Consider the following 26,361-nt stretch of genomic DNA (forward strand, 5'->3'; position numbering starts at 1 on the left):
TGTTGTGAGGCAGTACTTTCTTCACTCAAAGAACAGCTGACAAAGGTAAAGAGTAGTAAGACCAAGAATTTTAGCTATGTATCACTCTTAATTTCTTTTACTTTAGAGAGAATTCCATTGATGCAATCCCTGGATGTAACATTGGGTGTTGTTGTTCCTAGAGATCCATGAATGCAGAGGTGGGTGAAATATAGGGCTAAACATGCTGGTTAGTCATCAATTACATTTGCCACTGCATTTGTCAGTTGGCTCGATTTAAAACACATTGTCATTGAGGAGCATCCATACTCAAGGATGGATTTTCATGGAGATCTAGAGTTGAGTTTACCAGTGGGCGCTCAATGCGGTGCTATGGGTAAATTGTTTTTTACCAAAATGTTTTTTGATTTTTAAGTTTCTACATGTTTTTTGTTTTGATGTTCCAAGAATAAAATAAAATTGTTCTCATGCATGCAGTTGTGGGTATTGTTTGACCTATGAGGCACCAACAGGAGGCATGTGGGCCAGCGCAGAGAAATGTTGGGAGAGAAATTCTCCAAGATTTGGATTTAGCCGAGACACTGGCAGAGTTGCAAGATCGTGTGGAAGGATTAACCCTTGGTATTTTGGATGTCCGAATCGAGGAGTTACCTATGAGGCTGTAGTGCCATAATATTGGCATTATAGGCCATTGGATGCGGCTCTTGCACATGATAGCTCAAGTTGTGACTTGTTATCATGAGCATCACTAGATCTACTTAAGATGTTTTTTGCATGCATTTTGAGTTTTTAGGTCAAATGACCAAACACATCTTGGACACAAATTTTGTAAAAGCTTTTTAAAGCATCTATCCATTTTTACTTTCAGAGTGTTTATATATATGATTATGTGTAATCCTATTCAACTAATGATGTGAATTGAAAATTTACTTTTACATGTGTCGCAAATGTCTGTTTAACACATAGTTCACTAATGAGTCAGTTAATGTGTTAAAGTTTCTAGATATATGTTGATATTGAATGTACTCAAAATGTCTTTCCAAAAGATGAACTCTTAAGGAACATACGAAGAATCATTGGGTTTCAGATAGTATAAATGTTCGTTAGTTGTAGTATAATGAGTTGTGAGTCCAACCTAATGATGATTCGGCAGATTCCAAATGAAATGGAATCAGAGAGAAGTTTGATCAACGTGCTATACACAATGATATTGTTCATTGATCGACCGATACAAATCCCTTGAAAACTCACTAACTCGCCACTTGGAGCGAAAATGTCCCATGCTGCAGAAGATAGGTTCTGCGTACTATGACTAGCACCATTGGTGTAACCAGCAAATGGTTCCAAAGGTTCCGACATCTACAACAAATGCAAAGTGGATTACTTAACCGCATAAAAACTCTAAAAGACACAGTGACACATACACATGAAATTAAAGCATATATACAATGAGTTATACTACACTCAATTAAGCATAGTAACGTTTGAGGTACAACCCATTTTGGGGCTGCGATAATGGAATTCCATCATAATCCACCAACTCATAGGCACTTTTTGCCAAAACACACTTGACAATATAAGGACCCATCCATAGTGGTTCAAATTTTCCTGCTCCAAGTTTATCAACTTCCTGATCATAAAGCAAGACCAGGTCTCCTTCCAAGAAAATGCGAGGCTTGACATTTCTGTCATATTGTGCCTTGATTCGTTTCTTATGTGCTTCATTAGCCAATGCGGCTTCACAACGGGTTTCATCCATATGGATGAGTTCTAAGAAATGCGCTTCTTCATCAGAAGTGTCGGGTAACAAGTCAATCACGAGTTTGAGATATGAAATTTCACATTGTATCAGCAAGATTTCCTCCAGACCATACACCAATTGAAAGGGTGTGAATCCATTTGCATTTCTCACCGAGGTTCGATATGCCCATAAGGCAGAGTACAATTTTAAATGCCAGTTTTGTTTATGAACCCCTGTCATTCTCTTAAGCATTCACTTCAGGAATTTTTTGATGGCCTCAACTTATCCACTTGCTTGCGGATAATAAGGAGTGTAACTATTTCTTGGCTTGTTGGGGCCTAACCCATGTTCAGAGTTAATTAGCCAAACAAATCCCTGGACTACTGGCCCTTTCGGAAATAGTCTGCAGAGTGTGGACTAAGGTCTCACCCGAAGTAATATGGGGGGGTGCTAGAACTAGGTTTCCACACCCTTGAGATTTCTGAGAGGTTGATTTGGTCCAACTGTTAGTCCCTTCGTGTAGGTTACTTCGTGCACTACCCTACCTTGATATACTTTCCTTCGCACAACCCTAACCAGGGGTTGTGGGGCTTCCGCAGTGCTGGAGCAGTAGTCTGTGCTATTTCCCTAAGTTTCACCTGAGATCTTACTTATCTTCCTACACCAGTTAGTTATCTTCACGTAGATTGATGCCTTACGTTATATTTATTTATACAGCACATTCATATGATTTCGTGTAGCAAATAAAAAGTACACTTGAAATTTATACCCAATAATACATTAAACAGGAAAAGATACACAAAAATATGATAAAACTTCTCTTTATTAATGCTTCCACCGATTACAGACTCGACCTGCCTTGCGCACTTAGTTGTAGGGGTTCATGCACTCAGCTACATACTACTAGGCCTCTGTGCACTCAGCTGGCAGAGCCTTCTCCTACTCTACGACCCCAAACACACTTTACACTTTGACTCAAGCTCTTAGACTCATCATACTTCTATTTTATCTCTTTTTGTTGCTCTGTTCTACACTTAGAGCCTCGCTCTATTTATACAATCCCATGATCCGCGTACCATGGGTGGATCTTTCAAGCCAACATTACATTACAAAAAACAAGGGCAGATAACCTTGTGACTCTATTATGACTTTGTGCTCTGTGCCCACAAATCACAAAGTCTTTATAATGGACTTGGTCAAAATTTTGGCTTTAAACCCCAAAACATGCCTCGGGGGGATTCCACGCCCAATAGGCCCCCAACAAAAAAATCGTGACTCGCACTCGAGTCACTCTCTTAGTGTGGAGATCTTCACGTCGAGTCCCTCCAACTCTGCTCGAATAGCTACAAGGTCGGCAGTGCATTGGGTGGCTGCCTGTTGGATCTCCTGTACACGTTGTTCTGAGACCGCGGTGTCAAAACTGCTTCCCTAGACCTGTTCCTACATCCCCTGCATTTGTGTGAGCTTGTCTTCAATTGTTGTGGTAGTGGTGAAGGCCTCTTCAATCCAAGGTTGAACGCGTGCCTTCAGAACTGTTTCTTGGTGTCATGTGGTGTCCACTTGCTCTTTCAACGCTTTTCCCTATTGCATTCACGCAAACCTTTGAGTGAGGGCCACCATCTGCGCAGTCCCTTTAACATTGTTGTAATTCTGCTCAAGCTCACATGCATCCGTCTCTAAGCGCTGGATGTTGGGGTCCCCCTGCAAATTCATGAAGACCTTGTTATAGACATTTTTGTGCCTTACAGCATTGAGCATGAAATGTCCATAATCTAAGGGATCCAAAGTCCCTAAACATGTTGTTCCTACCCCTAGAGGAACAAGGCTAACAAACCACAACAATTCACAGAAGTTCTCCACCAGAAACTGCTCAAAAACAAGTCAATTCAGGATCAATTCAGTGGCTCCACTAGCTATTTGCGCTGAATGTCAAAGCCAACACTGGCTACCTGCGCTGAATGTCAAAGGCAACACTGGCTACCTGCGCTGAGCGAGAGTTGACATGTGGCAAGTTCATTCCACGAGGTGTCAAATCCCAGGAAGCTTCCAAAATCTTCCTCAATGACACTTGCCTCAGGGAATTCAACTGGTGATGAGTAAGAGGTTCCAAATCTCCAAGTGGAAGCAAGAACCTCCAAGTGGAATCAAGAACTGATAGAGGGAGAGGACACTAGTCAGATCTCAAGCTGACTCATCCTCTCTCCAAACATATATATGGATCTCTCCTCCATGGGATCTAAAGGCTGGAATTTTGTTATTGAAAATAATTGTTGTTGGTTTGAGACTGGAATCATTGGGTGCCTAACGCTTTGAAGGGGCTGAAGATAGGAATTCCATTTGCTGGGAAGGAGATGCTGGATTGGAGCCCTCTGGGTTGTATCTCTTCCTGAACCTTATTATTCATCAATAAAGCTATCTTGGTTTCTCCTATATGCTGATGTATTTTGATGTATGAATGTATTAGTGTATTTGGTTTATTTCTAATCCTAAACTAGTTATGAATGTGAACATCTGTCTTTGTGTAGTGTTCTTCTCTTGTTTCAAGTAGCTGTTCTCTTGTCGCAAGTAGCTGTTCTCTTGTGATCTTGCAGGAAGTTGTAGCTGGATAAGCAAGAAGGCAAGTAGCTGTGAACACCCAAAGAGAAGGGAGATTGGATCGAGGGACAAACGGAAGACACTGGTAAGTCTATTGATCTCTCTTATTTCACATTTCATAAAGGAAGAAACCAGTGTAGTTGTACTCGTTTGTTGCTAAGGCACTGTCACACCTTAGGTGGATAGGATCGTCCTGCATAGGAATTTTTTCCCACAACAAATTGGCGACTCCGCTGGGGAAGATTTTTTTATTCATTTCATTTTTGTTTCTATCATTTGTTTGCATCATAGACTTGACAACAACAATCGAACTGCATCTTTCCCGGATGCAAAGTAGAAAGTTGTTGCTTTGATCCGGTTGCTGAACCTATCTATGATCTGAACAATGGGTTCACAAATGATTTGATGATCCTTGTGATAGATCTTAGTAGCCTTCAAAGCATCCATTTGATTATACCTTGCTTGTGTTTCTGATTTGGCCTGAAACTATTGATTTTTGAGCAATTTGTGACCCAGAACCCAGGAGAAATGAGAGTTTCTCCTTCAGCGCAACTGCTGTGAAGGCAGTCTGCATTTCAACGCAGGTCCCGTGAAGGTTACCTACGCTGAATGTAAAATCCTCAGTGTTGAGGTTGCGCTGAACCAGTTTAGCCTTGTGCAGCTGGGGTTCTCTGCTCTGTTTTGCCTTGTTTTGATCTCTGATTTTTGCAGCCTGCAACCAGCATAGGTACCAGTCTGATAACTCCTTTTCTCTGCTTAAATTCCACCTCCTTTTGTACAAAAATACTGTGAGTGTTTTTTATGTGTTTGTGGCGTCATTTACATTTTTCCTTTGCATGAGTAAAGTAGTCATCCTGTGGCCTTTGATTCAGATCTGATTGATTGTGATCTTAGAAGAGAGTTCATTGGTTGTTTGCAGTTGATTATACATTTACTCTTGCTTATTGGTTTGAGTTTGTCTCTTTTAAGTGTCGAAACAAGTCTTCATTTCGAAAATTGTTAAGTGTTGTAATCTCTTCTACCCTCTCTGATTTCGAAAAAGTAAACTTGTTTGTATTGGTCATTTAAAAGCAAATTCAAAGTTGTACAAAAAGCTTTCTTTGTAGGCATCAATACTAAGAAAGCGGAAAACAAACACCTGCATTGTGCGTTTGCATCTTGATAGTTTGCTAATAGAAAATAAGATGGATGGCATGGAAGCTAAGTTGGATGGCATGGACGCTAAGTTGGAAGCTAAGATGAATGGCATGGATGATAAGATGGAAGAATTGAAGATAAATTTGAATAAGTTGATACAAGAAATGGTCATTAATGGTGAAAGGGTAGTAAAGGAAGCTCATTATGAGAACAAAATAAATGTTAATCATGATTTCAAAGACTCTAATGTTGGGTTGAATACCCACCATGTTCCAAAAATGGATATGAGGAAGTTTGATGGCAAGGATCTCGGAACATGGATACTATAGATGGAACAATTTTTCGATCTCCATAATGTGCAAAACACACAAAAGGTATGTATTGCAACTTTATATTTGGAACCAAATCAGTTTGTATGGTATCGATGGCTTTGCTCTCGTAAACAAATTTTCACTTGGGCAATTTTTACAGAAGAAATGATAGCACATTATGAGGATACAAAAAGCAACACCTTTTTCATCCAATTGATAAATCTCAAACAAAAGGGCTCAATGATGGAGCACATTGAGGACTTCCAAAAATTGAACATAAGGGTAAAATATATTCCATAGGAGCATAGGATTGATGTTTTCATAGGGACTTTAAAGGATAATATCCAACATGAGGTTCACCTTTAGGAACCTGATTCATTGGAAAAGGCATTCAGGTTAGCAAGAAAAATGGAAAGCAAAATTATGGCAACCAGGAAGCCTACCACCCACAACTATAAAGATGGAAGTGTTGCTACCCCTAGCCTTCCACAACCTACAATGTTGACACCACAACAATTGGAAGAAAAAAGAGCAAAAGGGCTTTGTTACAGTTTTGATAACAAATACACTAAAGGTCATAAGTGTGCTAAGAAGAAATTAGTCTACATATATTGTGAAGAGGAGGAAGAAAAGGAACAATAAATGTCAAAAGAAGAGGATATACTCTAGGAACTAAACCTATATAAAGAAGAAATGAATCTAACCATATCCTGTAATGCATTGGCTGGAATTACCACTCCTAAAACTATGAAGATAGAAGGACATATCAAGAAGAAAAAGTTAATAGTGTTGATTGATTCGGGAAGTACCCATAATTTTATTCATTGTAAGATAGCAAAGGAATTGAATTACTTCCTATATCCAACACCAGAGTGTCAAGTGATGGTTGTAAGTGGAGGAACCATAAATTTCTCTAGAAAGTTCCATAATATCAAGTTATCCATGGGAGAATATGTATTGAATAGCCCAATGCTTTCCATTCCAATGGGTGGTGTTGATGTTGTACTAGGAGTCCAATGGCTACAATCCTTGGGTACAATAGCTTTAATTTTCAATCACTTTTCATGAAATTTTCTACAGAAGGAAAGGAAGTTGAATTAAGGGGTATTGCAAGGAAACTGAGAAAGATAATCAACTCTAACAATATGGCAAAGCTTGTAAAGAAGGAACAATGAGGTGTAATTGCACAATTATGTTCACTAGCGGTTCCCACATCGAAATCATCTATTTCTCCAGAGCTCTAAAAAGTCTTGGACAATCATTCCAAGGTATTTGAGACTCCCAAAGGTCTTCCACCTATTCATGATCATGATCATGCTATTCATTTGATTCCAGGAACTGTTCCTCCAAACATCAGGCTGTACAGATATCCCTATGCCCAAAAGAGTGAAATTGAACGTATGGTTGCAGAAATGCTAGAGGCTGGTATAATTCAATCTAGTCAAAGTTATTTCTCTTCTCCAATAGTATTAGTTCACAAGAAGGATGGATCATGGTGCATGTGTCCAGATTATAGGGAGCTCAACAAGCTCACTATTAAAGATAAATTTCCCATTCCTGTCATTGATGAATTATTGGATGAATTTCATGGATCAATTTACTTCCCCAAGTTTGATCTTCGTTCAGGATATCATCAAATCAGAATGAAGACTGAAGACATTCCGAAAACAACATTTATAACTCATGAGGGTCATTATGAATTTCGGGTCATGCCTTTTGGCCTTACTAATGCACCTTCTACATTTCAAGGTTTGATGAGTTCCATTTTCAAACCCTTCCATAGAAAATTTGTGTTAGTATATTTTGATGATATACTAATCTACACCAAGTCTTGGAAGGATCATGTCCAACATGTTGACATGGTGCTCAAACTATTGGAGGAGAAACAATTATATGCAAAAATCTCCAAATGTTTCTTTGGAGTACAAGAGGTGGAATATCTGGGTCATATTTTATCTCATGAAGGTGTTAAGGTAGACCCTAGCAAAATTAAAACCATTAAGGAATGGAAAATCCCCTCATCCATAAAGCATCTATGAGGATTTCTCGGGTTGACAGGGTATTATCGCAAATTTGTTAAGAATTATGGGAGAATAGCAGCACCTATAACAACATTATTGAAGAAAGATGCATTTTCATGGACTCCAGAAGCAACGAAGGCCTTTGAACATGTTAAAGAGGCAATGTGCCAAGCACCCATCTTCGCTACTTGGACTTCACAAAAACCTTTATTGTGGAATGTCATGCCTCAGGAAATGGAATCAGTGTTGTTTTAATGCAAGAAGAAAGACCCATTACTTTCGAAAGTCGTCCAATCAAAGGAAAGTATATACACAAAGCTATTTATGAGAAGGAAATGTTGGCAATACTACAAGCACTTAAGAAATGGTGACCCTACCTAATGGGAAGACACTTCAAGGTAAAAATAGATCATGATAGTCTTAAATATATTTTAGAACAAAGATTATCTTCAAAAGAGTAGCAAAAATGGGTCACAAAGATTTTGCGTTATGACTTTGAGATCATCTACAAAAAAGGGAAGAAAAATGTTGTGGCAGAGGCACTCTTAAGAAAGGATGAGGATATGGAAGCATTTCTTTGTGTCGTTTCTATTATCCAACCAAGTTGGATAAACGAAGCAAGGGATGAATGGAAGAATGATGAGGAAGTGTGGGCACTCATTCAAAAGATACAACAAGATCCCAGTACATCTGATACATTTATCTGGAAAAATGATTCGTTATGGTACAAGGCTTGGGTATACCTATGTAAGAATTCCCAACCCAAACAAAAGATTCTTAGGGAATTGCACAACTCTCCCTTAGGACGGCTCTCAGGATCTCTAAAACCCTACCACTGGGTTAAGAAGGATTTTTTTGGGATGGCCTTAAATTGGATATTCAAAAGTTTGTGGCATAATGTTTGGTTTTCCAACAAAATAAAGTTGAAACAATGAATATTCCAGTACTATTACAACCTTTATCCATTCCAAGCCAATGTTGGGAGGAGGTTTCAATGGAGTTTATCACAGGTTTACCCAAGTCCAAAGGAAAGAGTGTTATCATGGTGGTAGTGGACAGACTTTCCAAGTATGCACTCCTTTTTTCATTATCTCATCCATTTAAAGTGAGTACAGTTTCTACTGCATTTATGGAAATAATTCAAAAGCTACATGGAAACCCAAAGATTATTGTAAGTGACAAAGATCCCATTTTCACTAGAATTTTTTGGACAAAATTATTTTCTTTTCTTGGTACTCAGTTAGCTCCTAGCTCATCTTATCATCCTCAATCTGATGGGCAAACTGAGATAGTAAACAAATGTTTGGAAGGATATCTTCATTGTTTTGTATCTGATAAACAAACACAATGGGTCAAATGGTTGCCTTTGGCTGAATGGTGGTATAATACCTCCTTCCATACTACAACAAAAGTGACCCCATTTATGGAACTTTATGGATATCATCGATCATCCATGACATCATATTTAAGAGAAAATTCTAGGGTTCAACCAATGGAAGATCACATCGAGCATCAGCAACAAGTTCTCCAACTCTTAAAGGATAACCTCACCTTGGCACAGAATAGAATGAAACAGATGGAAGATCAACATCGTTGCGAAAGAAGTTTTGATGTAGGTGATTGGGTATTCCTACGGCTACAACCATATAAACAAATGTCCCTCAAGCAAGCTAAGAATGATAACAAATTATCACCAAAGTATTATGGTCCATACAAGGTGTTGCAAAAGATAGGTACTATGACATACAAATTGGAGCTTCCTGCAACTTCTCAAGTGCACCCAGTTTTCCATGTTTCATGCTTAAAGAAGGCTATAGTTTACAAGCTTCCAGTTCAAACAATATTACCACAACTAGATGAAGAAGGAAAAATCATATTGGAACCTGAAGCAGTCAAAGAAACAAGAACTCGACAGCCACGAAATAGATCAATTTTAGAATATTTCATTAAGTGGAAGAACTTACCCGTTGAAGATTCCACATAGGAGGATGAGAATTTTATACACAAGCATCCAGAACTACTCAAGCATTGAGGACAACACTTTTTCGAAGGAAAAGGGCATGTTAGGTCCCTATAATATTAGTGGTCACCCCATTACTATTTCCGTTGTATCCCTTATTGTTATTATTGTGCCCCTATTATCCCCATATTGTTATCATTGTGCCCCATAGAATCCCTCTATTATTATTTTTGTGCCTTTATATTATTATTGTTAGGTTGGCTTGGTTATATTGTGACCCTGTAGACTTCTATATATAGAAAGGAAGTTTTGTCATTTGAATCATCTAAGAATTATTCATTTTTGTAATGTAAAGGAGGTTTCCCCCATGAAGAGGCTTATTTCTAAGGCATTGATCTATATTTTCTATCTTTTTGTGAGCTAGTTTCATAACACATTATCCTTTCTTGAGAGTGCATCTGAAATGACATTTTGCTTCCCTTTTTTGTAGATGATTTGAAAGTCATAACCCAAAATATTTTTCACCCATTTTTTTTCTCTTCTAAAGTTAATATTTGTTTGAAGAAGTATTTAAGACTATCATGATATATTTTTACCTTGGAGGTCTTCCCATTAGGTAACATCACTATTGCTTTAGTACATGTAGTATTTCCAACATTTCCTTCTCATAAATAGGTTTCTGTAACTACTTTCCTTTGGTTGGATGAATTTCAAAAGAAATGGGTCTTCCTTCTTGCATTAAAACAACACTAATTCCATTTCTGGAAGCATCACATTCAACAATAAAAAAATTTGTGAAGTCTGGCATAGCTAAGACTGGTGCTTGACACATTGCCTGCATAAGGCGTTCACAAGCCTTTGTTACTTTGTGAGTCCATGAAAATGCATCTTTCTTCAGTAATGATGTTAGAGGTGCCACTATTCTCCCATAATTCTCAACAAACTTGTGATAATGCCATGTCAACCAGAGAAATCCTCAAAGATGCTTTATGTTTGTGGGTATTTTCCATTCCTTAATGGGTTTTATTTTGTTAGGGTCTACCTTAACACCCTCATGAGACACAATATGACCCAAATATTCTAACTCTTGTACTCCAAAGAAACATTTGGAGGTCTTTTCATATAATTGTTTCTCCACCAATAGTTTGAGAACTTGGTCAACATGTTGAACAATATCCTTCCAAGACTTGTTATAGATTAGTATATCATCAAAAAATACTAACACAAATTTTCTAATGAAGGGTTTGAAAATGGAATTCATCAAACCTTGAAATGTGGAAGGTGCATTAGTAAGGGCAAAAGGCATGACCAAAAGTTCATAATGATCCTCATGAGTTCTAAATGTTGTTTTTATAATTTCTTCAGTCTTCATTCTAATTTGATGATATCTTGAATGAAGATCTAGCTTGATGAAGTAAATTTGTCCATGTAATTCATCCAACAATTCATCAATGAAAGGAATGGGAAATTTATCTTTAATAGTGAGCTTGTTGAGCTCCCTATAATAAGGACACATACGCCATGATACACCCTTCTTGTGCACCAATACTACTGAAGCAGAGAAATAACTTTGAATAGGTTCAATTGTACCAACCTCTAACATTTTTCCAACCATATGTTCAATTTCGCCTATTGTACCCAAATATTGTAACCATTGGACTCCTAGGACAACATCAACACCACCTGTTCGAATGGAGATCATTGGACTGTTCAATACATATTCCCCCATGATTAGCTTGATATTATGGCACTTTCCAAAGTAATTTATAGTTCCTCCGTGTGAAACCATCAGTTGACACTCCAGTGCTAGATATAGGAAGCAATTCAATTCCTTGGTTATCTTATAATGAATAAAATTATGGGTACTACCTGAATCAATCAACACTATTACCTTTTTCTTTTTGATATATCCTTCTACCTTGAGATTTTGACGTGTGGTAATACCTGCCAATGCATTACAAGATATGGTAGGATTCATTTCTTCCTTCTTCGGGGTTGCTTCTTGTTGTATATCCTCCTCTTTGGATGTTTCTTGTTCATTTTCTTCCTCCTCTTCACAATCTATGTCGAATAATTTCTTCTCAATAGACTTATGAACTTTAATGTATTTTCTATCACAACTCTAACAAATCCCTCTTTCTCTTTTTTCATCCAACTGTTGTGGTGTCAACTTTGTGGGTTATGGAAGACTAGGAGCAACAACACTTCCATATTTATAGTTGTGAGTGGTAGACTTCCTTGTTTCCATAATTTTTCTATCAACTTTTCTTGCCACCTTGAATGCCTTCTCCAATGAATCAAGTTCCCAAAGGAAAATCTCATGTTGGATGTTATCTTTTAAATTCCCTATGAAGACATCAATCCTATGCTCCTCTAAAATATCAATTACCCTAATATTCAATTTCTGGAAGTCTTCAATGTGCTCCGCCATTGAACCCTTTTGTTTGAGATTTATCAGTTGCATAAAGAATGTGTTTCTCTTTGTATCTTCATAATGTGCTATCATTTTCTCTGTAAAGATTTACCAGGTGAAAATTTGTTTATGAGAACAAAGCCATATATACCATACAAACTAACTGGGTTCTAAATATAAAGATACAATATGTACCTTTTGTGAGGGTTGCATTTCCTATAGATCAAAATATTGCTCCATTTGTAGTATACAAGATACCAGATCCTTGCCATCAAACATCCTCATATCTATCTTTGGAATGTGGTGGTTCTTAAAACCCACATTTGAGCATCTAAAATCATAATTCATGTTCCTTTTTTCTTCATCATGATTTTCATGGATTACCTTGTCACCCCTCGGAAGCCTTTATTCTAGCAACTTTGCCAAATCTTCCTTCAAACCCTCTATCTTGACATTCTTTACTGCTTCCATGTTTGATTTCAAACAATCATTCAAAACTCCCATGTCCCTTTTTATACCATCTATATTAACATTCATCATGGCTTCCAATTCATTTTTTAGTACTTTTAGCGAAAGCGAAATTTGTTTCACTTGGTTTCGTAAATTTGATATATCATGCTACATTTCTTCCTCTTCTTCAAGTGCCATAGAAGATATTTCTGGTTTCTTACTAGTTTTATCATTTTTTTGTTTCAAGGCTTTTTAGAATTAAACAATGATATATATGCTTAATTATTCCCCTTTAATCACTTCAAACTGATTTTTCAAACAAAATTTATGCAATCCTTTCTTTAAAAGTACACACCTTTTTCTTGCTTTTAGTATCTCGATCTTTAAATGAATATAACTTTATAATTTAAGATATCCAAGGTCTGAAATTCCTTCTTGTGGTATCCCTATAAGTCTTCTTTCATATGCCACAGATCATAACACAATTGGATTCTTAAAGATAATATTATGTCAAATCCACCACAATGACCTCATTATGGATTGGTTCAGTAGAGAGAACTTGTACGTAATGAAATGTGTTAATATTTAAGACTTCAGCCCTAAACTTGATACACACTAAACTACAGTTTGTTCTCTTTCTATCACTTTCTACAAAATTTCAAACCGATTCTTGAAGAGAAAGTTATGATTATTTTTCCTTGGTCACTTGTTGAAGACTAAATTCTGGATCATGAAAAAACCCTAACTTCCTTAGACCATATCTCAGAAATTTTAGCAAACCAAGATCTGAAATTCTTGAAAAATTTTCACCAAGGTTTAGACTCCACGTGGTTGCAATTTCATATTTTGAAACTTTGTAGAAAAATAGATATAACAAAAATTCCATGATGGCCTATTTGAAGCAGTGAAATCCTAGAATCCAAAGCTATGATAGCTTATGGAACCATCTCACATATAGATAGATCAACAACTTAATATTTATCCTCTTCGATGGGGAAACCTCCTTTACATTACATAAATGAAAAAATCTTGGATGATACAAATGACAAGAGCTTCTTTGTATATATACGAGTCTAAGGGGTCGCAATATAATCACAGCCTACATAACACTAATAATGTAAAGGTACAACAATAACAATAGTGGCGTTCTATGGGGCATAACAATAATAATATTGGGGTTACATGGGCTCAAAAATAAAAATAGGTGGGATAAACAATTATTATAGGGACCTAACACCTTTTATATATAATGCATCGAATGATGTATTTGTAACTTTGGTGAAACAAGTGTATCGCTTTGTGAAGGGTCAAGTGCAATGCATGAAAAGTTCTAACATGATGAAGGAAAAGTGAGAGAGACTATTAGAATCCTATAATAGTACAGAGCTTGAAAGGAACACATGAGCATAAAAAGGGATCATAAGTTAGCCTGCAAAATAATTCACAAGTTAACCATGATATAAATATACAACAAAACGCATTAATAAGATTCATAATAATATAAACAAAATAGTACATAACAATTAAAGTAAATGAAATAACATATATTGCAAACATGAGAGGAATAGTCTTACTATATTCCCAACATATGCATGAAAAGGTGTTGACTTTGAGCTTTACTAAATGGAAATTCCAAAACATACATATACAATTGATGAACCACTAGTCCCAATAGTGGAACTTGAAACCAATACCTACTCCTCCAAAGAAAGATACTCCCTCTATGCTACAGAGAAGCATGGGCTCTCAACAAAACTCCCAAGATTTTTATCCTAAGCCAAAATCCCTTTACATGACTGATGAGCGTATATTTATAACAAAAGGCATGACTATTCATGTCCTTTTGTGACTCTTTGACTTTCCTCATGACTATTTGACTTCTTCATCCATGACCTTTGCACTTCATTACAAACTAACTCTTCACATTCCACTATTGAGACTTCGAATTTCACTTACAATTAATTACAAAAAAATATTGCAATATCACTCATACCCATGTAAGACAAACTTTTGTAGAGTCAACTAGATAGCCTAATAAGACAAAACATGTTAAGCTTGAGTTTGTGGAAACTCTAGCTCAACCACTTCAACTTGTAATTTCTCGGTCACATAATGGTGCTCATATTTGTACTGTGTGATGACTTCGCCAAACTATGAGATGGGATCAGGTTGGAAGTGGACTGTAGCCTCCATTTCATTTGGGTATATTGATTTCGAATGAGTCTAAATTTACTTCTTCAGTAGGAGCAACACAATGTTCATCTCGATAGGGCCAACAACATACTTTTGCATATTATTCCTATTCACCTCTATATTTTCCTAGGTGATGATCTACCTGAGCTGGTCCAAGTATTCTTCAACCTCCTTTCTAACCTGATTCCTGTGTTTTTCCTCAGTGAGTGAGCCAACTTAAGGGATCTTGTGTTATTTCACCATTAAATCCATGGTATTGTATAATTTTCCATATGAGGCCCAAATGTTGGTGATGAATGAGGTGAGTTGTTTGTTACTCAAGATGATCATCTGAACTTGTGCTTTCTCCAAATCTTCCTATTCCTTTCTTTTATTTACCAATTTGGACGGTGCCCCTTTGTGTGGCATTGACCACTCATGAACGAAAACCATGGTTGTATGGACAACCTTAAGATATTTAGCATTATCTTTGCACTTCTATTCCATGTCATGCAAGTGGACAACTTATTTATGTACGGTGACAAGATCCTCATAAAGGCTTCACATGGTTTCTCCAAATGTTGATACCTCACCAAGAATGGTTTCCTTAAGTTCTTCTAGATATACCTGTGTGGGAGCTACTTTCTGGAACTTTGCTTGGAGCTTCTTAATTTGTTTCCTTGCAACCTGCAAGTTATTTTCCATCTATCTATTCTCAGACATGAGATACTCAGTGTTTAACTTGGTAGCACCTACGAAGGGCAAGCTGGTTACAACAATGGATTCTGGATATTTGTTGGTATCTGTCACAATCACCCTTTCTCCAATCAATTCAGGAGATGTAATATCATCCATAAAGTGTTTCTATCTCACTTTTATAATCTAATTATGAATCTAATCATAAATTATATTGTACATTTCCCTGACCCAACCATCATCAAGAGGAACAAATTCCTCTTCTTCACTTCAAACTTTCTATGTTGTCAAATGAGGGGGAGACATAATGGTTACCTACTGAGAGCTCAACATAAGATCAACATTTTGTTTTAGTGGCTCCACTTCCACCTCCATGTCTTGAACTATAATTAGTTCTTCAATTTCTTGAGAATGTTCCTTCTCTTGCAATTGTTTTCTCTCTTTCTAGTAGTCGGTTTTGCTCTTATTCTTTTTCATGTTTCTGTGCTACTTCTTCTTCTTTATTATGCTTTTCTTCTTCTAACATTTAATTCTCTTGTTCTTCCTTTTGCTTCAGTTATTCTTCCTACTTCCTCTATTTCCTCCTCTTTTATGTTGTTATGGCCTCTTTTAGGATGATTCGATATGCTTTCATCTTGCGACTCTTCTTTTCCGCTAGACTATGTGAAACCTTCCTCTTTCCCTTTCTATGCACTGGGTTGCGCCGTGTTATTGGTTCTACCTTTCGAGTGAATTCCTTCTGAGGATTAACTTGTGATGTTTCTATGAAGCCGATATTTTCACGGGACTCGGACGAATTATAACAATTCCTCATCTTTTCCTCCTCAAGCCCATAAAATGTCGAGCTGTTCATTTGAAATGAATCCTTGCATAATTTCCTTTACAAAAAATACTAGGAACATATAGATTGATTTCCAAAATACCAAATGTGAATTTCTCTATCTCTTTGCCTTCGGTGTCTACAATTTTCAAATTCTTGATCTCGTACAATTTGATTTGCTGAGGAAGAATGGGCCAAGATACTTTCTTGTTCCCATGCAAAACTACTAATAACCCTATCGAAAGATGATAAGAAAATTCTTTCATGACCAACTTGTCAGTGGCACACCTTGGTAGAAGACGCGGGGACTTATTTCCATCAAACACTCTTAGAAAAGTGCCATTTGATGAGGCAAACCAATCTGCTAAATCTGACATTGCTTCCATTACCTCAGGGAACATGCAAGGTAGCTTTTCCTCAAATATTAACTTGTACAATGGAATGAAGATGTGATCAGTCAACTTTACCATTACTCCCTTGTAGTTTCACCCTAAAAGAACATTGCAATAAATGTGCACGACAGTTTCTCTTGGTGACAAGGTCTAATTAATGCTAGGAAATGAATTCTAAGCACATATTTCAACCAACAAATAAGAAGCCATGTAGAATCTGGTTTTATTACCCTTGGAAGTGTTCTTTGCATTAGTCGCATGAATTCTCGACTTCTGAGCCAAAAAATTTGACTAGTTGAATGATTTTCTCTCATTCACAACCTGATTAAGAAAGAATGCCTAGGATTTTGGAAAGGTCTCAGTACTGCTTTGACCATATATTTGACAACATAAGGCTATCAAGTAGTAATAATCCTTCCTAAGATATTTCGTCTTATAAGTGTTGTTGGACGTATGGAAGAATTTTGAAGGATATTTCACCAAACGTTTGATGGCATACTTTGTTCTCAGGTAGTTGGTGACTACATAAAAGTGGGAATCCATGTATTATTCTAGCATCGGTAAATGATATATAAGCTGGTAATCATGTGTGAGGAAAGAGGAAAGCCTTTGTCCACTACCACTACTAAGATTCATGGTCTTATTATTCGTATGTGACAGTATGTAGGTGACAGTCTCTACACATGGAAAAACAAGGTACCTACATGCAATCTTGAGTAATCCTGACCTTTGAACATTGATGTACACCTGTCGGTCTTCAATATATGCTTTGAATATTTTTTTCTAAGAATACCTCATTCACCTTATGCCATGTAATGTCTGAATCATTCTCTATAAATAACTAAGTGTCTGAAAAAATTTCCAAGTTAACTGGAGTGCTCTCAACTGCCTCTTCAATGTTTCTTTTTGTAATGTTCATTGAGAAAAATCTCTTGGGAGCCATAGTGAGATTAACTAATCAAGAGAAGTACTCAAAAATTTTAGTACCTATAAGAGAGAAATGTACACATGGAATGCTCAAGAAAAATGACTCATAAAGCAATATCAAAGTAACAACCACAAGACTGAGAGGGAAAACTGAAAAATTCCTAGGTTTAAGGAAGATAATAACCTCATGAACTGTGCATTATGTAGTATCAGCAGTGAATGGAGGGGCTTGAGTCTTGATACTCTACAATGTGAAGTCTCATCCTAGGCAGACTTAGGTAGAGACTGCACATTGCATAGTCTCAGTGGCCAAGGGTGAGACGTGAGCCCTAGAACTTCACAAGGCATATTCGGGAAAGCCATGGATTGCACGTTGCATAGTCTCAGAGGCAAACCATGAGGCTTGAGATTTGTAGCTACGAAATGGGTAGTTGAACATGGCGACTACTCACCAATTAAAGGGAATATTTTCTCCGAAAGGGGATGGGAAAGTGGAATATCGATGTGAGATTTCAAGTAAGAGTGAAAATCTGACTAAGGGAAATATAGATTGGTCAAAATCAAGTGCGTGATATCAATATCCAAAAGAAAAAAAACATGCATAGGGATTCCACCGAAACGACAACCACTAATGGGTAAAAACAAGAAATTAATACAACACTTGTAAATAGTGAATGACAGAATAAACGAGCACTTTTACAAGATAATATAAGTTAAAATTCTTGTAAATATGAAAATAAACAAGCAAAACAACACTCATAGAAGTGAAAGACAAAAAATGATAGAAAGAGAAACGAAAGACGATAAAAGCAAAACTCAGCTAGAAAATCACCATAAACTCCACCAAAATCTCCTTGATCTGCTTCAGAAAGCTAGAGCTCTAAGATCAAATGTCCAAATGATGTCTAGGGCATCTATTATATATATTTAGGTGGGCTAGGGTTTATGAAAATCATGCTTAAAATCAAGGAAAAAGTGAGACTTGGCGGAAAGTAAAAAATAATAATTTGTGCCACTCTTCGGAAAACTAATTGTCCACTCCCTATTTTCTAGGGATTGATTTTTTTTTTCCTTTTCCCTTTTTTGAGAAACTTACCATTCACATTGCTAAGAAGGATTGCAAAATTCCCAACCATAAGGTACTGTGAAACTCCTTGGCTCAGTGAATTGCACAGAATCTGAGGGTGGGGGAATATTTTGAACAATTTCTAAGCTCGAGGATGGCCTACCCTATAGATTATGCAGTTCATATCCTCAAGGCTCAACTACCTTCCAAGATTGCACAATTTCTAAAGGGAAGACTACCAAAGCTGCAAAGCCAAGACAAGAGATGGTTTGTGTTTGAAAAGGTTCAGATTAGGATCAAAATAATACATCACAATCACTACATGAAATGATAAGTCTGAACATAGCTTCAATATGTGACGAAAATGAATGATGAGTTCCTATGGGTAGAATAAAGGCTCCAAAATCAAAGCGTGGGCAAAATTTTAAAGGGTGGTTGTAGCAGCTACAATATAACTGTATAACATAACTCATCATGATACTTACAAGAATATCCATATATACATATACATATACCAAAAACTAATTTTCTCAACCATTAAATAATGAAGGATATATAACCCACATCTGATCAACCATCTCACAGGTAGCTTCATCAGGCCCAAAGTTCTTGCACTGCACTTTAACCTACTCGATTTCTCTATTCTGAAGTATGAGTTGTTTTTGATGCAATATGCATTGTGGTTTTGGCTAGAATTCTCCCTCTGGTTCCACCTAAAATATAGAGCAATCAATCACATGATCAACATCATGACATACTTCTTGAGCAATGAAACATGGAAAACATCATGGAATTTCAATGTCGTAGGTAGTGAAATTTGGTAGGCCACTCATCTAATACTCTCAAGGATTTCAAAAGGCCCATAATAAGAAGGTGCCATCTTGGTACATGATCCAATTCTCAAGAATCTCTTCTTGGGTTTGACGTGCAAGTACGCATGTTCCCCAACCTTAAACTCCTTAAATACCCTGTGCTAATATGCATAACTCTTATGCCTGTCCTGTGTTGCCTTAAAATTCCTTTTAATAGATTTCATTTCTTGTTCCATCTCTGCCAACATATATAGTCCAATAAATACCTTGTTCACTGGATCACTCCAACTGATAGGAGCATTACAACTTCGACCATAAAGAACCTCAAATTGACTCACCTTAAAGGACTCTCGATATCCATTATTATATGCAAACTCAACTAGTGGAAGGTACTATTCCCACTTCCTTTACTGATGCATGGCAGACATCCTCAACATGTCCTTAAGAACCCTATTGACCCTCTACGCTTGTCGATCTTTATATTGATGGTAAGTTGTACTAAAAGCGAACTCTATCCCCAAACATGTAAGGAAATCCTTCCAAAACCTGTAAGTGAACTTGGCATATCTATATGATATAATATTCTTAGAAATACCATGTAATCTGACTATCTCTTTGATGAAAATATGAGCTACCTCTCTAGTTGAATTCATTGACTTAACTACATGAAGTGAGCTACCTTACCTCACCTGTCAACCATAACCTTGATGGAATCATGTTTTCTCATTGTACTTAGAAAATCTATAATGAAGTCCACTGAAATGACCTCCCATTTCCAATCTAGAATTAGAATTGGTTGTAGTAAACCACCTAGATGCTTACCATATGATTTTACCTACTAACAATCCAAACATATCACTGTAAACACAAGAACCTCTCTCTTAAAATTCAACCAATGATACAACTTCTTAATTGTTGCCAATATCTTATGACATCTCGGGTAACCTAAATATAGCTTAACATGAAACTCCCTCAAGATAAGCTTCCTAAGGTCACTGTCACCTAGTACATAAATATTGTTGTTGAATCTGGCCAAGTCATCTACTATGAGATGATATTCCTCATCCCTATTACCTATACCTTGCTACTATAACATTTGACTCAATTGTTCATTCTTGTCATAATGTTTTCCTATTTGCAAGATCTGTTGCTACAATTCTATCCCATAATAAATCATCTACAAAGATCATATACAACCATGTTCTCCATTCCCTTGATGTACCTGATCTCAAAATCAAACTCATTGCGAATAGCCAACCATATAGATTGCTTGACATTAATATTAGGTTGATTAAACAAGTACCTTAGCCCACCATGATCACTCATCAAAATAAACCTCCTGATAAGAAGATAATGTCCGCATATCTTCAATGCATGAATTATAGCTTCCAACTCAAGATCATGTGTCACGTAGTTCTTCTCATTCTCATTCAACTTCCTTAAATCATAGCATACTACCTATCGTTCCTACATAAAGAATCCACCAAGTCCTCTCTTTCAAGCATCTATACATACCAAAACCTCTTTGTAAGGATTTGTAATCTTCAAAACTGGAGCATTTGTAAGCAAATGCTTCAACTAATCAAACATAGATGCGCATTCTTCTGTCTATTAAAACTACTTTACTTTTCTCTGCAAAGATGTAATATAATAAGAAATCTAAGAGAAATTCTTGATGACCTCCTGTAATAACCTGTTAGTCTCATGAATGAACTGACCTCATCCACATTTATAGGAGCTTCCCAATCCATGATAGCTCTGATCTTTTCTAGGAACACTGTTATGACTTCCTTGGAAACAACATGTCCCAAGTAATAAAATTTTGTTTGAACTAAACTTCATTTACTAAGCTTGACATACAATTGATGCTCTCTAAGTAATATTAGCACTATCACTGTTACGGTCCCACCCTAACCCCCTTATTTATGTCATGGGATCACGTCATAGTCAAGAGTCAATAAAGCCCATATTAATATTTGTAAGTGGTTAACCCGCAATTAATGACGGGACCACAGTTAGTTGCAAATGGGCGGTAGTATTAGATAGATGGTAAATGGGCGGTAGTATTAGACAGATGGTATTAATAAAACCCACGGTATTGGCCCGTGGTATTGCATGTATGAGTCATATATAAAGGATAGAAACTCCCTGCGAGGAGTATCGTGTCTTGTTTTTGTAATCGAGCTCTTCTCTTTTGGAGGTTGCCCCCTCGAAGAGGCCTGTGAACATTTCTCTCTGAATAATAAAATCATTGCTATTTTGTGTTCTATCTTTTCTTCGCATATTTTGTGTTCTGGGTATCTTTTCTTCGCATATTCTGTGTTTGGGTATTACTTTGCAGGTTAAGAGCATAACAAGTGGTATCAGAGCACTTTCCAGGGCTCGGTGGGATCTCCAAATTTTAGCAAAATTTTTTTGGCTAGAGACGTGTTCCGGCGTCTTTAAACCACTGGATCTGTCGTTAAGCGCATAAACCTACGGATTTGGGGAGGCATGCACGCAGGAAATACAAGAGGTGGTCACGTCTGTTGGACTCCCTTGTAACCCCTGTGGGTACCCCTTCGAGTAGTAGCGCATTAGACAGAACCGCACACGGACTGTCTTCCACGTACCCTCTGGGTATATAGGAAGCCCCCTAGCTCCCTTGAAACCTCGCAATAGATAAAACTTCGGCCGTCTTGTGGCTACAGTACACCGAGAACAGCACTCGGAGAGATTACTCGCCCGTACGATAGGGTAGTCGGGTTGTACGGCTAAGGGTACGGTCGATCCTCCTTAGTTAGAGCCCTGAAACATTGGGCCGAGTACTACTGTCAGACCCTTATGTATATTGCGGTCTGTAGCACCTGACACTCCTCAAGACCATAGTTCCCTTTCTATCGGGGGATCACACATCATCTATTCCAAATCAGCAAGTGCAGCAGCAGCAGACATCAGTCCCGCAGCTCCATCAGATTAGCAGCAACAGACATCAGTCCCGCAGCTCCATCAGATCAGCAGCAGCAGTTGTTCCACCATTCAGATCTCTCAGATCCACCAGATCGGAGTAGTTGTGAAGGGTTCCTGTACCTAGATATAATTTTCACAGGACTTTTGGCGGCATTGACATTTTGAGGATTTGGCGACTGCAGTATTGATCAGGAAGGAGTAAAACTCCGTTAGGAGTTTTCCAAAAAAAAAGTCTGAGATCTTCCGGGGCGCTTATTGGTGACCTAGCCCATCAGAATCAGGACAACGAGCTGAGCAAGGTGGTACCATTCAATTTCTTAGTAAAAAATTTTTGGCGGTCCCAATTTTTCATCAGGTTGGTGTATGGTAGAAACTCGCGCTCAAGCAATGGCCAATGAAAGGATGGACAAAATTGAAGACAAGTTGAACTCCATCCAATTTTCTGTGAACGAAATACAACATGAGATTAAAGGAATAAGTATCCAGATACAAAACGTAATGAAGGGCAAGGAGCCAGTCAACGAGGAGGCGAATAATGGTCATGAATACCATGAGGGTGAGTCTAGCCACTCTCCCCACGTCTGGCACACCCACCCACCACCCAGTCAGCGACCTCCCAAGTTGGATATGCATAAATTTGATGGTTCTCACACATTCGCATGGCTAGCACAAATGGAGCAGTATTTCCAATTGAATCATATCATAGATGAGGGGACTAAGCTTATGGTGGGCACCATGTACTTGGACAATGAACGATGGCAATGGAAGGAATGGCATCAGCGTTGCAATGGACATTTTCAGAATTGGGCCCAATTTGCCAAAGCTCTTCGAAATCGCTTTGAACAGGAAGACTCTTTTTTGGGGCGTCTCACTAAGCTCCGACAGACGGGTACAGTGGAGGAATATATTTCTACTTTTGAAGCCTTAGCCTTCCGCACTAAGGGTCTCACAGATGAGTTCTACATGGAATGCTTTATCAGCGGTCTTAAAGAAGCCATCAAAGCTCAAGTTCTACTCCACCACCCTCCCACATGGACAGAGGCTTGCCAGGTAGCTCGTAAGGTGGAACGTGCATTAACAGCCCAATCCAGCCGCCCCAACTTCCCCGCTAAGGGTCGTCCCTCACAGGCTCCCAACACGACTCAGACACTTAAGACTCAAAAGGTGTCACCTGCGGAAATGGCCGAAAGAAGGAAGCAAGGACTATGTTACTACTGTGATGAAAAATATTCCCCGGGTCATAAATGCAAAGAGCCCAAGTTTCTTCAAATAGATGCCACTGACTACAGCTCCACCGAGGAAGATCCACCACTTGAGGAACCGGAGGTGATCGAAGAAGATAACCAAAAGGAGATTGTATCTGATGAACCAATTATTTCGCTAAATGCATTGGCAAGAATTTCTTCCCCTCAAACTCTCGAAATCAGGTGTTTCCTTAAACATCGCCCAGTAGTAGTCTTGATTGATAGTGGAAGTACCCATAATTTCATCCATCAAAAGATCGTTGAAGCAGCACATTGTTTTTTCCGGGCAGTTTCTAACTTCCAAGTCCAGATTGAAGATGGGGGCATAATGAAATGTGAAGGTCGCTGTGAAAATGTCAAACTTCAAATGGGGGATTATCAATTGAAAACCCACATGTTTGCAATACACATGGGGGGTTGCGACATTTTCCTAGGCGCGGAATGGCTCCGCACTCTTGGGCCAATCACAATGGATTTCCAGGAGTTATATATGAGTTTTAAGCAGAACAACTCCACACATACCCTCCGTGGACTACAGGCGGGAGCCCCCTCTATCATCAACTCGCATAGGATGGAAAAATTGTTAAAAAAGGGCCATCATGGAGTGGTAGCTCAATTTAATGCCATCCAGGTAGTCGACACCATGTCTCTTCCAATTCATCCTGAGATGCAACAGATTTTAAATAAACATCGGACGGTCTTTGACAAGCCTCATGAGCTTCCACCCTCGCGAGGGGAACATGATCATAGCATCACATTGGTTCCAGGGGCCCAACCCCCAAATGTGCGGCCATACAGATATCTGTTCACCCAAAAGAATGAAATAGAAAAAATCATCAAGGAATTGTTGGAAGCAGGTGTCATTCGTCCCAGCATTAGTCCTTATTCATCCCTAGTGGTCATGGTCCTCAAGAAAGATGGGGAGTGGCGGATGTGTCCCGACTTCAGGGCCCTCAATAAGTTGACAGTCAAAGATAAATTTCCCATCCCGGTGGTTGACGATTTGCTGGACGAACTCAATGGGGCTCAATTCTTCACTAAGTTGGATCTTCGCTCAGGCTACCACCAAATTCGCATGAAGGAAGTCGACATTCCCAAGACGACTTTCAGAACTCATGAAGGCCATTATGAGTTCCTAGTCATGCCATTTGGTCTCTGTAATGTCCCCTCTACTTTTCAGAGCCTTATGAATCACCTCCTCAAACCATATCTCAGAAAATTTGTCCTTGTCTTCTTCGATGACATCCTCATCTATAGTGGCACCTGGGCGGCACATCTTCAGCATGTAGATCTACTATTGTAACTGCTCCGCACGCATAAATTATTTGTCAAGATGTCTAAGTGTTCGTTTGGCATGGAAGAAGTTGAGTAATTGGGTCACATTGTGGGGCGTGAAGGTGTCAAGGTGGACCCCAAAAAGATCCAGGCAATGCAAGAATGGCCTCAACCTAAGACCTTGAAACGCTTAAGAGGATTTTTGGGTCTCACAGGCTACTATCGTAAATTTGTCCGCAACTATGGCCGCATAGCGAAGCCCCTAACTCAACTCCTAAAGAAAAATTCCTTCTTCTGGAACGAGGAAGCACAACAGGCATTTACCGCTCTCAAAACCGCCATGTGTTCCACTCCCGTCTTAGCACTACCTGACTTCACCAAATCCTTTGTCATTGAATGTGATGCTTCGGCTACAGGCATTGGAGCGGTCTTAATGCAGGAAGGGGGACCATTGGCCTTCACCAGCCAACAACTAAGTGGGAGGAATCTGGGCCAATCTACCTACGAGAAGGAAATGATGGCCATCTTACATGCAGTCGAGACCTGACAACCTTACTTGTTGGGGCGACGTTTCCAAATCCGCACAGATCATCACAGTCTTAAATATTTTTTGGATCAACACCTATCTTCCCCACAACAAAATAAATGGTTAGCCAAAATGTTGGGATATGATTATGAGATCATTTACAAGAAAGGGAAAGACAATAGTGTAGCAGATGCATTGTCACGCCAATTTGAGGAGGAAAGTACTCTGCTCGCAATTTCCCTCCCCATTCCAAACTGGATTGAAGAGGCTCGCAGAGAATGGTTTTCACATCCCGGGCTCTCCCAACTCATTTCTCAATTGCAGGTAGATCCTAATTCCAGCAAGGGCTACTCGTGGCAGAATGATATTCTTCGCTACAAGGACAGAGTCGTAATATCACCAACATCCACCCTCAAAAGTCGCATTTTGGCAGAATTGCACTCATCTCCCATTGCAGGACATTTGAGCTTTTAGAAGACGTATGCTCGCACCAGAAGATCATTTTTTTGGACCGGCATGAAACAAGACATCCTTACTTTCGTAGCAGAATGTGACATCTGTCAACGCCACAAAGGGGAAACCGTCAACACACCAGGCACATTACAACCATTGCCCATTCCGGCGTCAATTTGGACGGAGATCTCCATGGATTTCATTACAGGTCTTCCAAAGTCTGGGAACAAGTCAGTCATCATGGTGGTTGTGGACCGACTGTCGAAGTATGCTCATTTCTGCGCCCTACCCCAACCGTTTACACCAACTTTGGTTGCTCAAACTTTCATGGATCAGATCTTCAAATTGCATGGCATGCCCACTTCTATTGTGTCCGACCGCGACCCGATCTTCACCAGTAATTTTTGGCAGGAACTCTTCAG

This window comes from Pinus tabuliformis, chromosome 6, assembly GCF_031772625.1.
Source record: "Pinus tabuliformis cultivar Carrire ecotype Pingquan chromosome 6, CPIR1, whole genome shotgun sequence".
NCBI classification, from domain to species: domain Eukaryota; kingdom Viridiplantae; phylum Streptophyta; class Pinopsida; order Pinales; family Pinaceae; genus Pinus; species Pinus tabuliformis.